Below are 19,055 nucleotides of genomic sequence, written 5' to 3'. Positions count from 1 at the left end.
GAAGCAGTGGACTGAGTCTGGAGTAGAAACATCCAGAGCCACCGTGTACAGGCGTGTGCAGGAAATGGGCTACAGGTGCCGCATTCCCCAGGTCAAGCCACTTTTGAACCAGAAACAGCGGCAGAAGCACCTGACCTGGGCTACAGAGAAGCAGCACTGGACTGTTGCTCAGTGGTCCAAAGTACTTTTTTCGGATGAAAGCAAATTTTGCATGTCATTCGGAAATCAAGGTGCCAGAGTCTGGAGGAAGACTGGGAAGAGGGAAATGCCAAAATGCCTGAAATCCAGTGTCAAGAACCCACAGTCAATGATGGTCTGGGGTGCCATGTCAGCTGCTGGTGTTGGTCCACTGTGTTTTATCAAGAGCAGGGTCAATGCAGCTAGCTATCAGGAGATTTTGGAGCACCACTTCATGCTTCCATCTGCTGAAAAGCTTTATGGAGATGAAGATTTCACAGTGCCAAAACCACTGGTAAATAGTTTACTGACCATGGTATTACTGTGCTCAATTGGCCTGCCAACTTTCCTGACCTGAACCCCATAGAGAATCTGTGGGATATTGGGAAGAGAAAGTTGAGAGACGCAAGACCCAACACTCTGGATGAGCGTAAGGCCGCTATCGAAGCATCCTGGGCCTCCATAACACCTCAGCAGTGCCACAGGCTGATTGCCTCCATGCCACGCCGCATTGAAGCAGTCATTTCTGCAAAAGGATTCCCGACCAAGTATTGAGTGCATAACTGAACATAATTATTTGAAGGTTGACTTTTTTTGTATTAAAAACACTTTTCTTTTATTGGTGGGATGAAATATGCTAATTTTTTTAGATAGGAAATTTGGGTTTTCATGAGCTGTATGCCAAAATTATTACTATTAAAACAATAAAAGGCTTGAACTACTTCAGTTGGTGTGTAATGAATCTAAAATATATGAAAGTCTAATGTTTATCAGTATATTACAGAAAATAATGAACTTTATCACAATATGCTAATTTTTTGAGAAGGACCTGTAAAAAAAAATTGTGAAACAACTGAAAATATGTCATGTTCTAGGTTCTTCAAAGTAGCCACCTTTTGCTTTGATTACTGCTTTGCACACTCTTGGCATTCTCTATATGATCTTTAAGAGGTAGTCACCTGAAATGGTTTTCACTTCACAGGTGTGCCCTGTCAGGTTTAATAATTGGGATTTCTTGCCTTATAATTGGGGTTGGGACCATCAGTTGCGGTGTGGAGAAGTCAGGTGGATACACAGCTAATAGTCCTACTGAATAGACTGTTAGAATTTGTATTATGGCAAGAAAAAAGCAGCTATATAAAGAAAAACGAGTGGCCATCATTACTTTAAGAAATGAAGGTCAGTCAGTCCGAAAAATTGGGAAAACTTTGAAAGTGTCCCCAAGTGCAGTCACAAAAACCATCAAGCGCTACAAAGAAACGGGCTCACATGCAGACCGCCCCAGGAAAGGAAGACCAAGAGTCACCTCCGCTGCGGAGGATAAGTTCATCCGAGTCACCAGCCTCAGAAATCGCAGGTTAACAGCAGCTCAGATTAGAGACCAGGTCAATGCCACACAGAGTTCTAGCAGCAGACACATCTCTAGAACAACTGTTAAGAGGAAACTGTGTGAATCAGGCCTTCATGGTAGAATATCTGCTAGGAAACCACTGCTAAGGACAGGCAACAAGCAGAAGAGACTTGTTTGGGCTAAAGAACACAAGGAATGGACATTAGACCAGTGGAAATCTGTGCTTTGGTCTGATGAGTCCAAATTTGAGATCTTTGGTTTCAACCACCGTGTCTTTGTGCGACGCAGAAAAGATAAACGGATGGACTCTACATGACTGGTTCCCACCGTGAAGCATGGAGGAGGAGGTGTGATGGTGTGGGGGTGCTTTGCTGGTGACACTGTTGGGGATTTATTCAAAATTGAAGGCATACTGAACGAGCATGGCTACCACAGCATCTTGCAGCAGCATGCTATTCCATATGGTTTGCATTTAGTTGGACCATCATTTATTTTTCAACAGGACAATGACCCCAAACACACCTCCAGGCTGTGTAAGGGCTATTTGACCATGAAGGAGAGTGATGGGGTGCTGCGTCAGATGACCTGGCCTCCACAGTCACCGGACCTGAACCCAATCTAGATGGTTTGGGGTGAGCTGGACCGCAGAGTGAAGGCAAAAGGGCCAACAAGTGCTAAGCATCTCTGGTAACTCCTTCAAGACTGTTGGAAGACCATTTCAGGTGACTACCTCTTGAAGCTCAAGAGAATGCCAAGAGTGTGCAAAGCAGTAATCAAAGCAAAAGGTGGCTACTTTGAAGAACCTAGAGTATGACATATTTTCGGTTGTTTCACACTTTTTTGTTATGTATATAATTCCATATGTGTTAATTCATAGTTTTGATGCCTTCAGTGTGAATCTACAATTTTCATAGTCATGAAAATAAAGAAAACTCTTTGAATGAGAATGTGTGTCCAAACTTTTGGTCTGTACTGTATATATATATATATATATATATATATATATATATATATGTATAAATATATATATATATATATATATATATACACATACTGCTTATTTATATTGAGCCCCAGAAAAAAAAAAATGGATATCTGTGAAAATGGGGAAATAAAATGAAAGTGCTTGCAGGTAGTTGCTTTTGAGATGGACCTACACTTCTGATAGCAGGCACAGCCAGCCACGGGTCCTGTCTCCTTTTTTCCTGTCTGTCAGCCGCCCTACTTCTCTCTATTGTACATAGCACACACAATTCTTCTTTGGAATCCTAGTCTTTCCCTTCACTGTCCCTAGCAATAAGCTTGATTGATTGATTTCTAACTGTCCCTGATTTATTTTTCACTCTCCCTGACTCTCTAAGATCGTTTTCCTGGCAGATACTAACACCCAACCACCCTCTTTCACAGCCCAGCACAGAATTGTGTTCTGGTAGGGGACCTCCCTACCTGCTGCAGCACTGATTGGCTTATCCAGGCTGTCACCCTGGGAGACAATCAGAGCAAGCCTCCCACTTCCTCTCAAGACCATGAGAGAACCCTTCTTCCTCCCTACTGCTTTTTTTGCCCACTGACATGTGTACTAAAATGGCGCTACACACCATTTTTGTGGATTCATCTGAAGCGATTACGGAAAGATTCTGGTTCGTCAGTTGTCTGAAAAATAGCAAAGTTCGGTCCGAACTGTTTCGCTCATTCTTAATGTGAGCAAATGTCTGCAGTAGATTAGTTTCACAGGAATGGCAGCAATGATTATGTTACTTGTATTATTCAAAATATTTATGTTTCCGTCTCAACACAGACCTTCTTATTCTCCATATCTGTTCTTCACAGAGCACCCAAGAATCGCACCTCTTATCAGGACATTGTAGATCTCCAGTTCAGAGGCCTTAAGCGCATTCATTTGATGCCACATGTAGAGGATTTGCTGTTGAGTGCTTCATCAGCAGAGATGCTCCTTCTACTGTGAAGTTCATCATCAACTCTATCAGTATCTCTACCTCCAAATATAGTGGAGTACTATCTAACAGCAAATCAAGTATATAGTTGTTCTGCCATGAATGAGCTTGGTCATCTCGTCTCTGCCTGTTTATTGAAAAGAGCTGCTTCAGAGATATCTTTAGCAACATATCAGATCATGGTATCAATTCCCTATCTTCAGGTTGAGTACCACTGGCCAATAATTGCTCAGTAGGTCTTTTTTTTTTGTGGTTAAGGAGAAGAACCTATCAGAAAGAGAAAAAGGTTTATTACTAGTGATGAACAGCAGGGTCAATATTTGAAGTTGCGATATTTCGCGAATATTTGGGCGAATATTCGCCATATATTCGAGAATTTTCGCAAATTTGTGATCTCCAGGCATTACTGTCTTGATTGCGAAAATTCGCATAAAATTCGCCTAAAGTTCTAAAAAAAATCGAATATTCGTGATTACGAATATATTTTGCAATATTCTAAATATTTGCAAATTCTCGAAGTGCCGATATTCACGATTAAAATTCGCAATTCGAATATTCGTGATCAACACTATTTATTACAAGAGCCAAGTAATCATTACTGAAGATGTTGGCTCTCAATGTTTAGGGAGCTTATCTGCAACAGCAGTGTATGTACGTATCCAAACATAGCATTATCAAGCCCAAGCAGTCAATGCTGGAAACTGTAGCTGTCTTGCTCTTTTATCAGACAGATGTCACCAGAATTGAGCTAAATTTCTACTATTTCCTGAATAAAATAGGAAGCTCTAGTAAAGGACATGTATGGCCACCAGACTCAGCTGTAATTTGGAATTCTACCTTTGTAGATCTACTGTTGGTTGTTGATGCTCTTCTACAATGTAAGCAACCATCTCCTGTACATCCTTCCTTAGGATCACAGAGAAGCCAATTTTGATTGTACATTCTTTCCAGGGTGTAGTATCCTATACTGATATGTCCTTTGAAAGGAAAATTCCACCACATCAAGACATTCTGATACAGAAAAGTTCCATCATCCTCATCTCAATAAGCTTTAGTTGATAACTTGGATGCTTAGAGAAGAATCACTGAGGAATAAAGGCATCTGCTATAAGGAGGATCTATTCAATCCTTGTCCTCACCCTGCTGTTGTTCTGATGATCTTTGTATTCTTGTAGGAAAGCTTCCAAAGAGAATTAATATTTATCACCTGAAAGTTCTTGTCTGCAATAATGTGATAGATTGGATGATCAACCACTCAAACCAGATTCTTAAAGTAATCAGAGTCTTTGGGCCAGACACAAGACCTCATCTTCCTACTTGGGCTCTTGGGTTAAATTCCCTGTCATTGTGGCCGTGTGCCTGCTGTATTATACACAATGGAACAGCACTCTGCAAACACAAATATAGTACAATAATCCCATAATTATAGAAAATATTCTGGTGCTAATACTACGCTTATTTCATAAATTAAAGATTCTTGACAAATACATGTTGTACAAATTTTTTTCGGACTGTCTGCCAGCGTCAAGACAGTCTCTATAATACAGGAACCAACACTAAATTGTACCTGTTATAGTGCCATACTGTCCACTATAAATACTGGGAATGCAGGTTCCACATGCATGCTGGGTCCACTCTGTCTTTTTACCATTTTTTGTGCCATAATGGCCTCCATTAAATCCGATCTTTGTGTTTTTAGCCATGGTGACGTACACCTGTGCATTAGGATGTGCTGACTCACCCCTTTTTTCTTGCTGCTATATTATACAGCTGGCACCTGCCGCATATGGGGCAGACTCACTGCAGCAGCACTGCAGCATACAAGACCTAAACCACTGTGGTGTATGGGTATGTCAAAGTGGCTGAAGGGGTTAAAGGGGCTGCCCAGTATTTCAATATCTGATTATTGGGGCTCTGACACCTTTGCAGAAGGAAGAACTACACCGCTCTGTCCACTGTGTATCGGACAGAGCAGGTTACTTCACTTCAATGGAAGCAGTGCTGCAATAATCGGCTCCATCCACTACAAAGTGGAGGAAGCTGTGTAGTTTCGGCTCCAAAACTACCCTGAAACAGCTGATTAGCAGAGATATGGGGTGTCAGAACCCCAATAATCAGATATTGATGGCTTATCTTGGATAGACTGTTAATAGTTAATAAGTATAACTGTACACATAGTAAATTCAATACATGTTTACATGTAGGATATATAATAATATAGAAATAATATAAGAGGTAGATACCTGCAGAACAGATATTTTTCTATTTCACTACAAGCGTAATGCCCTGGATTGTTGTTCAATAACTATAATACATTAAACAGCCTTGTATCTTGCTGTTTCTCTGTGATACGATTTTCTTGACCACAACAAAACATTAAGCGATTGAGATGTAAACCACAGAGCAATTAAGAAATACTTCCTACACTTAAATTCTTCACATAATGCAAATGTAAATTAGGTAATTTTTTATGTCCTTTTATTTCTGAGTGGGATGTATGCTTCTGTTGGGAGAAGGTAATCCAGGTACTGTATGTCATGCCCAGATGGAACGCTTGCAGTGTTCATGGCAGTGACAGCTGTGTGTGGGAAGCATGACTTCAACTATGCTGAGAAGATGGAGGGGGAAGCTTGTTTACAGCAGTACTGCCTGGAAAGATGAAGGGAGAAAATCATTTTATTCAGTACGAGAGATAAACATTTAGCTTGCTGTTCTGATAGTCTTTGTCTTAGCAGTTAACACATTCAATATATTTTAGTTTTGTATATGCTTTCAGCAGAAAATCATAAGATGAAATAGTATATGGAAAACAACAAAATCATACTCACAACAAGCATCATGTAACAGGAGTCACATTACGCCAATTTCAGAGTAACATTTTCATGTTTATTTTCAAATGTTGTTATGGAGATGTTCAAGTAGTATGTAGGAAAATGTATGCAACTATGAAGAATATGGAAGAATAAAGCTTATATAGTTGGAATGGAGACTATAAACTCATTGACAAAAAATTCATAATGAGATCATAATGAGGTCGTTATGAGGTCATTATTATGGGGGACTTCAACTACCCAGATATAGACTGGGAAACTGAAATAAAAGCAGCCAAACTAGAGACTGAGATTAATTCCCAACGAGATCAAAACTAACCCTAAAATGTTCTTCAATGATATAAATGGTAAAAGGCATAAATCTGAAGGTATAGAATTATTGTTGGATAGACTGGCCCTCTATATCTGGTAGCACATAGAGAACAGACAAATGGTATAAGATGGTTGGTAATTTGTTATTTTAATATAGAGGGATAAATATCTGGAAATCTGTATTAAAATTCTTAGTATAAACAGTCCTACATACAGAAGGTTTATACGTATATGATTAAATTTATTAAGGTAAAACTAATAATAAAAAAGTGAATAAATAGTAAAATTCAGAAAAAGAAAAAAGAAAAAATATATAAAATATAGATATATAAAAATATAGTTGTAAATAAGGATATAAATAAGGAAATAAGGATTTAGTTCACACCTCAGAGGAAAAATGATATATGATAAAAAGAGCAATAATAACTCAGTGGAAGGTCTGTTTGGTCAGTAGGAAGTCTTTTTGTTCAGAAACTGAATTATAGTCAATGATCTGGAGGGTTGGCACTGGTTAATCCTTCCAGATATAGTGGTAGTCAATATTCCAAAGATGAGGAATAAATGTTCCAAAGAGTTAATAATCCAAAGAGTTAATAATTGGTCCAGCTGGGGATTCCAGTTGGTCAACAGAAAATGGTATAGGGACTTCTGTGGGTGTATGTGATCAATGTTTAGAGAACTATAGCAGGCAGGTGTTGTATATATCGTTCCTGTGGCGCCCCACAGGAAGATAACACACTGTCTGCTGTTACCTTTCTCCTCTCAGGGTATGCGGCAGGGACGGCATCCACATGGTATTGGGCTTTGCACGCTCACAGCGCTTGGCATCCCAAGACGTGGTCTTCTGTGTCACAGCGCATCACGCACTGCTAGATGGGTTTGGTGTTTGCTCTGCGCTGATAGTGTGTAGGGAGGCTGTAGTGGATCTGCGGGCAGTGATTAACTGTGGAAGCGCTTCCTATATTGTCTATTCACTTTTTGGACATGCGGGTATGGTAATACACCAGATGCTTTTCGTGGTCTGAACTGACCCCTTCCTCAGTGGTAGCCCGCAATTGACTAAGGCACCCTTTTTATCCACTCCCTCCAATCAAGGAATAGTTTAATCTCAATTGAATAAGGCTGTTTTTAATTATATAATAATATGTGTTTATTAATTGTTAGTTTGTTCTGATTGTCAGCGCAATCTTCTTGGGTTTAACCCTTGAATGCAGTGATTAGATGTGTAAATAATGGGAAATTATTTAAAAGAACCCATGGAAGTTCGGGTTTGCTGGGTTCGGACGAAATTCAGGTCAAAGTTCGGGTTCGGGGCCCGAACTTCACCCGAACTTCACCCCGAACCCGGACCCCATTTAAGTCAATGGGGACCTGAATTTCACTTTATTATTTTCCATTATAACATGGTTATAACGGAAAATAATAGCATTCTTAAAACAGAAGGCTAAATAAAGTGTCTATTGAGGGGTTAAAAAAAACTCACCTCATCCACTTGATCGTGCAGCCGATATATTTTTTTCTTCAGGGCCTGCAAAGGGACCAGCGGTGATGTCACAGCAGGTCCTGCTGATCGAAGATAGGATTCTATCTTCATTCAGCAGGACCTGCTGTGACATAACCGCACTCACCAATGTGGTAAGCGCGGTAACGTCACCGCAGGTCCTTTTGCAGGTCCTGAAGAAAAGAAGATACCGGCTGCGCGATCAAGTGGATGAGATGATTTATTTTTATTTTTTTAAATAGACATTTTATTTAGCAATCTGTTTTAAGAATGCTATTATTTTCCGTTATAACCATGTTATAACGGAAACTAATAAAATCACCCGAACACCGAACCCAGACTTCAATGAAAAAGTCCGGGTTTCGGATCCGGGTACCCAAACTCGCAAAGTTCGGTATGAACCCGAACTTTGCAGTTCAGGTTCGCTCAACTCTATTTTACATCTGTCGTAGGTAAACAGTTTGAAGGTTTTCTAAGAGATGCTATTGTGGGGGCAAAGACCCCTTACTCTTATTTATGCTGAATTCTAAATCATCATTGCCCATAGATTCAGTAATGGGTACCCATTTAGAATTGATTGACCGACACTCAGTGATCAAACAAGTCTCTGTTTATTCAAGACAAAATGTGTATAATCTTATACTGCTTTGGGGGGGGGCGGAAGAAAACCTCCCACACACGTCTCATGAAAGTCATGGTCACATTTGCTTACAGAGCAGAAAATATTACACAACCACAATTGTAGAGATCAGCTTAACTACAAATTAGGAACTTAGTTTCTTGAAAAATTATAAGAGGAGATGAAAGCAGGTGCAAACAACTAAAACTGCCATGACATTTAAAAATGAAAAAGACAGAAGAGGAAGTATGTGAAATATGTAACCATTATTTTAAAATAATCACAAGCACTTCAACCTTTTAAGATGGCTGATATAAGACAAGAAAAGATACCCTGTCCTTCACATTCCCCCATTTGAGACAATGGTGAGCCCGTAAGATCACACTGGATGTACCCCAGATGTTTCACCTCATGCCGGCAGCCGTGCAAAGTTTAGTTGAACCAGGGTTCCAAGCTCATCCATGGTCTCACTACAGAATTGGTAAAAAGTTACTTCTGTCTACAATCTTTTCAAGCAGTCTTCTAATACATGGCAGAATATAATATACCACTATTACAAGCAAAATTTTAACAACAAGCAGTGATGCAAATATTCAAAATGGACATTCCATCTTTGAGACATCAGTGGACTGTCACCGCCCAGAAGTACTTCAGAACAAGCTAATCCCATTCTGTCCTTTGGGATCCCTTCCAGTGTGGGAAATAGTACCACAGATACTCTCAATAATCTTGATATTGTTTCTTCTTCTTTTTACAAACTTTATTAATACACATAAGCATAAGCTTGATTATAATGTAAATTACTAATATAATTAGCACTACTTGTACTACTGTTTGAATAAGCCCCATTAGCCAGCCTCCCAGCCCTTTGAACCAGTTGGCAGGATTGAGAAAGGAAAAGGTGTCTCCCCACCACGAGTCTTTGTCTGCACTATTTTCCTGTAACCATTTGTCTCTCATGGTTTTCATCTTTTCTATTCCAACTTTTACCTGTAGGTTACCTTGGGGATCTATATAATGGCAACAAGCGGATCCCACAACCTGGCACATACATCCATCTTTGGCTGTAACATAGTCTAGAACTAATGTGTGTTGGTTGGTGACAATGATCAACTGGTTTTGCACAATGTTCGAGGTATTCATAAGTCTAATCACTTCCCATATTTGATCATCTACAGTTGCAGGTAAAAGTATGTGAACCCTTTGGAATGATATGGATTTCTGCACAAATTAGTCATAAAATGTGATCTGATCTTTATCTAAGTCACAACAATAGACAATCACAGTCTGCTTAAACTAATAACACACAAAGAATTAAATGTTACCATTAGAGTTGAGCGGACACCTGGATGTTCGGGTTCGGGAAGTTCGGCCGAACTTCCCGGAAATGTTCAGGTTCGGGATCCGAACCCGATCCGAACTTCGTCCCGAACCCGAACCCCATTGAAGTCAATGGGGACCCGAACTTTTCGGCACTAAAAAGGCTGTAAAACAGCCCAGGAAAGGGCTAGAGGGCTGCAAAAGGCAGCAACATGTAGGTAAATCCCCTGCAAACAAATGTGGATAGGGAAATGAAATAAAATTAAAATTAAATAAATAAAAATTAACCAAAATCAATTGGAGAGAGGCCCCATAGCAGAGAATCAGGCTTCACGTCACCCACCACTGCATCAGTCCATTATCATAAATTTAGGCCCAGCACCCAGGCAGAGGAGAGAGGTCCCGTAACAGACAATCTGGCTTCATGTCAGCAGAGAATTAGTCATATCATAGCAGAGAATCAGGTTTCACGTCAGACACCACTGCAACAGTCCATTTTCATAAATTTAGGCCAGCACCCAGGCAGAGGAGAGAGGTCCCGTAACAGACAATCTGGCTTCATGTCGGCAGAGAATCAGTCTGCATGTCATAACAGAGAATCAGGCTTCACGTCAGCCACCACTGGAACAGTCCATTTTCATAAATTTAGGCCAAGCACCCAGGCAGAGGAGAGAGGTTCCGTAACACAGAATCTGGCTTCATGTCAGCAGAGAATCAGTCTTCATATCATAGCAGAGAATCAGGCTTCACGTCACCCACCACTGCAACAGTCCATTTTCATAAATTTAGGCCCAGCACCCAGGCAGAGGAGAGAGGTCCCGTAACAGACAATCTGGCTTCATGTCGGCAGAGAATCAGTCTGCATGTCCTAGCAGAGAATCAGGCTTCACGTCACCCACCACTGTAACAGTCATTTTCATAAATTTAGGCCCAGCACCCAGGCAGAGGAGAGAGGTCCCGTAACAGACAATCTGGCTTCATGTCAGCAGAGAATTAGTCTGCATGTCATAGCAGAGAATCAGGCTTCACGTCACCCAACATTGGAACAGTCCATTGGCATATATTTAGGCCCAGCACACAGGCAGAGGAGAGAGGTCCCGTAACAGAGGATCTGTCTTCATGTCAGCAGAGAATTAGTCTGCATGTCATAGCAGAGAATCAGGCTTCACGTCAGCCACCAATGCAACAGTCCATTGTCAGATATTTAGGCCCAGCACCAAGGCAGAGGAGAGAGGTCCCATAACAGACAATCTGGCTTCATGTCAGCAGAGAATCAGTCTTCATATCATAGCAGAGAATCAGGCTTCACGTCAGCCACCAATGCAACAGTCCATTGTCAGATATTTAGGCCCAGCACCCAGGCAGAGGAGAGAGGTCCCGTAACAGAGACTCTGGCTTCATGTCAGCAGAGAATCAGTCTGCATGTCATAGCAGAGAATCAGACTTCACGTCAGCCACCACTGCAACAGTCCATTTTCATAAATTTAGGCCAAGCACCCAGGCAGAGGAGAGAGGTTCCGTAACACAGAATCTGGCTTCATGTCAGCAGAGAATCAGTCTTCATATCATAGCAGAGAATCAGGCTTCACGTCACCCACCACTGCATCAGTCCATTTTCATAAATTTAGGCCCAGCACCCAGGCAGAGGAGAGAGGTCCCGTAACAGACAATCTGGCTTCTTGTCAGCAGAGAATCAGTCTTCATATCATAGCAGAGAATCAGGCTTCACGTCACCCACCACGGCAACAGTCCATTTTCATAAATTTAGGCCCAGCACCCAGGCAGAGGAGAGAGGTCCCGTAACAGACAATCTGGCTTCTTGTCAGCAGAGAATCAGTCTTCATATCATAGCAGAGAATCAGGCTTCACGTCACCCACCACTGCAACAGTCCATTTTCATAAATTTAGGCCCAGCACCCAAGCAGAGGAGAGAGGTCCCGTAACAGACAATCTGGCTTCATGTCAGCAGAGAATTAGTCTGCATGTCATAGCAGAGAATCAGGCTTCACGTCACCCAACATTGGAACAGTCCATTGGCATATATTTAGGCCTAGCACCCAGGCAGAGGAGAGAGGTCCCGTAACAGAGGATCTGGCATCATGTCAGCAGAGAATTAGTCTGCATGTCATAGCAGAGAATCAGGCTTCACGTCACCCAACATTGGAACAGTCCATTGGCATATATTTAGGCCCCGGCACCCAGATAGAGGAGAGGTTCATTCAACTTTGGGTAGCCTCGCAATATAATGGTAAAATGAAAATAAAAATAGGATTGAATGAGGAAGTACCCTGGAGTACAATAATATATGGTTAAGGGGAGGTAGTTAATGTCTAATCTGGACAAGGGACGGACAGGTCCTGTGGGATCCATGCCTGGTTCATTTTTATGAACGTCAGCTTGTCCACATTGGCTGTAGACAGGCGGCTGCGTTTGTCTGTAATGACGTCCCCTGCCGTGCTGAATACACGTTCAGACAAAACGCTGGCCGCCGGGCAGGCCAGCACCTCCAAGGCATAAAAGGCTAGCTCTGGCCACGTGGACAATTTAGAGACCCAAAAGTTGAATGGGGCCGAACCATCAGTCAGTACGTGGAGGGGTGTTCCACCATGTTCCACCATGTTAGTGAAATGTTGCCTCCTGCTAACACGTTGCGTATCAGGTGGTGGTGCAGTTAGCTGTGGCGTGTTGACAAAACCTTTCCACATCTCTGCCATGCTAACCCTGCCCTCAGAGGAGCTGGCCGTGACACAGCTGCCTTGGCGACCTCTTGCTCCTCCTCTGCCTTGGCCTTGGGCTTCCACTTGTTCCCCTGTGACATTTGGGAATGCTCTAAGTAGCGCGTCTACCAACGTGCGCTTGTACTCGCGCATCTTCCTATCACGCTCCAGTGCAGGAAGTAAGGTGGGCACATTGTCTTTGTAGCGTGGATCAAGCAGGGTGGCAACCCAGTAGTCCGCACACGTTAAAATGTGGGCAACTCTGCTGTCGTTGCGCAGGCACTGCAGCATGTAGTCGCTCATGTGTGCCAGGCTGCCCAGGGGTAAGGACAAGCTGTCCTCTGTGGGAGGCGTATCGTCATCGTCCTGCCTTTCCCCCCAGCCACGCACCAGTGATGGGCCCGAGCTGCGTTGGGTGCCACCACGCTGTGACCATGCTTCATCCTCCTCCACCTCCTCCTCATCCTCATCTTCCTCGTCCTCCAGTAGTGGGACCTGGCTGGCCACATTTGTACCTGGCCTCTGCTGTTGCAAAAAACCTCCCTCTGAGTCACTTCGAAGAGACTGGCCTGAAAGTGCTAAAAATGACCCCTCTTCCTCCTCCTCCTCCTCCTCCTGGGCCACCTCCTCTTCCATCATCGCCCTAAGTGTTTTCTCAAGGAGACATAGAAGTGGTATTGTAACGCTGATAACGGCGTCATCGCCACTGGCCATGTTGGTGAAGTACTCGAAACAGCGCAACAGGGCACACAGGTCTCGCATGGAGGCCCAGTCATTGGTGGTGAAGTGGTGCTGTTCCGCAGTGCGACTGACTTGTGCGTGCTGCAGCTGAAACTCCACTATGGCCTGCTGCTGCTCGCACAGTCTGTCCAGCATGTGCAAGGTGGAGTTCCACCTGGTGGGCACGTCGCATATGAGGCGGTGAGCGGGAAGGCCGAAGTTACGCTGTAGCGCAGACAGACGAGCAGCGGCAGGATGTGAACGCCGGAAGCGCGAACAGACGGCCCGCACTTTATGCAGCAGCTCTGACATGTCGGGGTAGTTGTGAATGAACTTCTGCACCACCAAATTCAGCACATGCGCCAGGCAAGGGATGTGCGTCAAACCGGCTAGTCCCAGAGCTGCAACGAGATTTCGCCCATTATCGCACACCACCAGGCCGGGCTTGAGGCTCACCGGCAGCAACCACTCGTCGGTCTGTTGTTCTATACCCCGCCACAACTCCTGTGCGGTGTGGGGCCTGTCCCCCAAACATATGAGTTTCAGAATGGTCTGCTGACGTTTACCCCGTGCTGTGCTGAAGTTGGTGGTGAAGGTGTGTGGCTGACTGGATGAGCAGGTGGAAGAAGAGGAGGAGGAAGCCGAGAAGGAGGAGGTGGCAACAGGAGGCAAAGAATGTTGCCCTGCAATCCTTGGCGGCGGAAGGACGTGCGCCAAACAGCTCTCCGCCTGGGGCCCAGGTGCTACTACATTTACCCAGTGTGCAGTTAGGGAGATATAGCGTCCCTGGCCGTGCTTACTGGTCCACGTATCTGTGGTTAGGTGGACCTTGCTACAGATGGCGTTGCGCAGTGCACACTTGATTTTATCGGATACTTGGTTGTGCAGGGAAGGCACGGCTCTCTTGGAGAAGTAGTGGCGGCTGGGAACAACATACTGTGGGACAGCAAGTGACATGAGCTGTTTGAAGCTGTCTGTGTCCACCAGCCTAAATGACAGCATTTCATAGGCCAGTAGTTTAGAAATGCTGGCATTCAGGGCCAGGGATCGAGGGTGGCTAGGTGGGAATTTACGCTTTCTCTCAAATGTTTGTGAGATGGAGAGCTGAACGCTGCCGTGTGACATGGTTGAGACGCTTGGTGGCGGAGGTGGTGGTGGTGTTGGTGGTACATCCCCTGTTTGCTGGGCGGCAGGTGCCAACGTTCCTCCAGAGGCGGAGGAAGAGGCCGAGGCGGCAGCAGCAGAAGAGGCCGAGGCGGCAGCAGCAGAAGAGGTAGCAGGGGGAGCCTGAGTGACTTCCTTGGTTTTAAGGTGTTTACTCCACTGCAGTTCATGCTTTGCATGCAGGTGCCTGGTCATGCAGGTTGTGCTCAGGTTCAGAACGTTAATGCCTCGCTTCAGGCTCTGATGGCACAGCGTGCAAACCACTCGGGTCTTGTCGTCAGCACATTGTTTGAAGAAGTGCCATGCCAGGGAACTCCTTGAAGCTGCCTTTGGGGTGCTCGGTCCCAGATGGCGGCGGTCAGTAGCAGGCAGATTCTCTTGGCGGCGGGTGTTCTGCTTTTGCCCACTGCTCCCTCTTTTGCTACGCTGTTGGCTCGGTCTCACCACTGCCTCTTCCTCCGAACTGTGAAAGTCAGTGGCACGACCTTCATTCCATGTGGGGTCTAGGACCTCATCGTCCCCTGCATCGTCTTCCACCCAGTCTTGATCCCTGACCTCCTGTTCAGTCTGCACACTGCAGAAAGACGCAGCAGTTGGCACCTGTGTTTCGTCATCATCAGAGACATGCTGAGGTGGTATTCCCATGTCCTCATCATCAGGAAACATAAGTGGTTGTGCGTCAGTGCAGTCTATGTCTTCCACCGCTGGGGAAGGGCTAGGTGGATGCCCTTGGGAAACCCTGCCAGCAGAGTCTTCAAACAGCATAAGAGACTGCTGCATAACTTGAGGCTCAGACAGTTTCCCTGATATGCATGGGGGTGATGTGACAGACTGATGGGGTTGGTTTTCAGGCGCCATCTGTGCGCTTTCTGCAGAAGACTGGGTGGGAGATAATGTGAACGTGCTGGATCCACTGTCGGCCACCCAATTGACTAATGCCTGTACCTGCTCAGGCCTTACCATCCTTAGAACGGCATTGGGCCCCACCATATATCGCTGTAAATTCTGGCGGCTACTGGGACCTGAGGTAGTTGGTACACTAGGACGTGTGGATGTGGCAGAACGGACACGTCCTCTCCCAGCACCAGAGGGTCCACTAACACCACCACGACCATGTCCACGTCCGCGTCCCTTACTAGATGTTTTCCTCATTGTTATCGTTCACCACAACAACAAAAATATTATTTGGCCCAATGTATTGTATTCAAATTCAGCTGAATATAAATTTGAGGCCTAGTATTTAGGCGCTGGGTGACCGGTATGGATTTAGTGACAGAATTAGACTTGGACATGCACAGTAGCGTGTGTGTGAAGTTATTCTGAATGACCCTATGTGCACCTTGAATATTATATACCCTTTTAGGGATAGATTTCAAATAGCTCTGATATAGCAGAAACCACTAAATTATGAAATTGCTAAATTGGGAATAGTATTTCAACCCAGAACAAAAAATGTGCTTTGATGGACACTAAATAACTTGCCCAGCCACAACAGTACAGCGGTAACGACAGATTTAGCGGGATATAAATTTGAGGCCTAGTATTTAGGCGCTGGGTGACCGGTATGGATTTACTGACAGAATTAGACTGGGATATGGCCAAAAAATCACCACACTATTGCTGGTTAAATGCACTTGGTGTGACAGCTTGACCAACCACACTACTGAGGGTTAAATGCACTTGGTGACAGGCGCAGCTTGCCCCTGATGTAGTATATGGCCAAAAAATGAACAGACTATTACTGGTTAAATGCACTTGGTGTGACAGCTTGACCAACCACACTACTGAGGGTTAAATGCACTTGGTGATGGGCGCAGCTTGCCCCTGATGTAGTATATGGCCAAAAAATGAACAGACTATTGCTGGTTAAATGCACTTGGTGTGACAGCTTGACCAACCACACTACTGAGGGTTAAATGCACTTGGTGACGGGCGCAGCTTGCCCCTGATGTAGTATATGGCCAAAAAATGAACAGGCTATTGCTGGTTAAATGCACTTGGTGTGACAGCTTGACCAACCACACTACTGAGGGTTAAATGCACTTGTGACGGGCGCAGCTTGCCCCTGATGTAGTATATGGCCAAAAAATGATCAGACTATTGTTGGTTAAATGCACTTGGTGTGACAGCTTGACTAACCACACTACTGAGGGTTAAATGCACTTGGTGACGGGCGCAGCTTGCCCCTGATGTAGTATATGGCCAAAAAATGAACAGACTATTGCTGGTTAAATGCACTTGGTGTGACAGCTTGACCAACCACACTACTGAGGGTTAAATGCACTTGGTGACGGGCGCAGCTTGCCCCTGATGTAGTATATGGCCAAAAAATGAACAGACTATTGCTGGTTAAATGCACTTGGTGTGACAGCTTCACCCTGATGTAGGCTTTAGCCAAAAAACAACCACACCATTGAGGGTTAAATGCACTTGGTGACAGGCGCAGCTTGCCCCTGATGTAGTATATGGCCAAAAAATAAACAGACTATTGCTGGTTAAATGCACTTGGTGTGACAGCTTCACCCTGATGTAGGCTTTAGCCAAAAAACAACCACACCATTGAGGGTTAAATGCACTTTGTCGCAGCTTGTGCTGGCGCACCACAAGACACAAAATGGCCGCCGATCACCCCAGAAAAAAGTGACTGACAAACGGTCTGGGCAGCCTAAAAACAGTGAGCAATTGAATTTCAGCAGCTCAATGATGCACAGCTGCAGATCGATCGATTAATCAAGTCCTTTGGAGGAGTTAATCTGCCTAATCTCGCCCTACTGTCGCAGCCGCAACCTCTCCCTACGCTAATCAGAGCAGAGTGACGGGCGGCGCTATGTGACTCCAGCTTAAATAGAGGCTGGGTCACATGGTGCTCTGGCCAATCACAGCCATGCCAATAGTAGGCATGGCTGTGACGGCCTCTTGGGGCAAGTAGTATGACGCTTGTTGATTGGCTGCTTTGCAGCCTTTCAAAAAGCGCCAAGAAAGCGTCACAAAAGCGCCAAGAAAGCGACGAACACCGAACCCGAACCCGGACTTTTACGAAAATGTCCGGGTTTGGGTCCGTGTCACGGACACCCCAAAATTCGTTACGAACCCGAACTATACAGTTCGAGTTCGCTCATCCCTAGTTACCATGTTTTTATTGAACACACCATGTAAACATTCACAGTGCAGGTGAAAAAAGTATGTCACTCCTTGGATTTAATAACTGGTTGAACCTCCTTTGGCAGCAATAACTTCAACCAAACGTTTCCTGTAGTTGCAGATCATACGTGCACAACGGTCAGGAGCAATTCTTGACCATTCCTCTTTACAGGAATGTTTCAGTTCAGCAATATTCTTGGGATGTCTGGTGTAAATCGCTTTCTTGAGGTCATGCCACAGCATCTCAATCGGGTTGAGGTCAGGACTATGACACTCCAGAAGGTGTATTTTCTTCTGTTTAGTCCATTCTGTTGTTAATTTACTTCTATGCTTTGGGTCGTTGTCCTGTTGCAACACCGATCTTCTGCTGAGCTTCAGCTGGTGGACGGAGGGCCTGAAGTTCTCCTGCAAAATGTCTTGATAAACTTGGGAATTCATTTTTCCTTCGATAATAGCAATCCGTCCAGGTCCTGATGCAGCAAAGCAGCCCCAAACCATGATGCCCCCACCACCATACTTCACAGTTGGGATGAGGTTTTGATGTTGGTGTGCTGTGCCTCTTTTTCTCCACACATAGTGTTGTGTGTTTCTTCCAAACAACTAAACTTTGGTTTCATCTGTCCACAGAATATATTGCCAGTACTGCTGTGGAACATCCAGGTGCTATTGTGCAAACTGTAAATGTGCAGCAATGTTTTTTTTGGACAGCAGTGGCTTCCTCTGTGGTATCCTCCCATGAAATCCATTCTTGTTTAGTGCTTTACTTATCGTAGATTCGCTAACAGGGATGTTAGCATATGCCAGAGACTTGTGTAAGTCTTTAGCTGACACTCTAGGATTCTTCTTGACCTCATTGAGCAGTCTGTGCTGTGCTCTTGCAGTCATCTTTACAGGACGGCCACTCCTAGGGAGAGTAGCAGCAGTGCTGAACTTTCTCCATTTATAGACAATTTGTCTTACAGTGGACTTTTGGAGATACTTTTATAACCCTTTCCAGCTTTATGCAAGTCAACAATTCTTAATCGTAGGTCTTCTGAGAGCCCTTTTGTGCGAGGCATCATTCGCATCAGGCAATGCTTCTTATGAAAAGCAAACACGGAACTGGTGTGTGTTTTTTATAGGGCAGCTGTAACCAACACCTCCAATCTTATCTCATTGATTGGACTCCAGGTGGCTGACACCTCACTCCAATTAGCTCTTGGAGATTAGTCTAGGGGTTCACATACTTTTTCCACCTGCACTGTGAA

This window comes from Bufo gargarizans, chromosome 4 (assembly GCF_014858855.1).
Source record: "Bufo gargarizans isolate SCDJY-AF-19 chromosome 4, ASM1485885v1, whole genome shotgun sequence".
Lineage (NCBI taxonomy): Eukaryota > Metazoa > Chordata > Amphibia > Anura > Bufonidae > Bufo > Bufo gargarizans.
Note: the sequence above shows the minus strand (reverse complement) of the source record.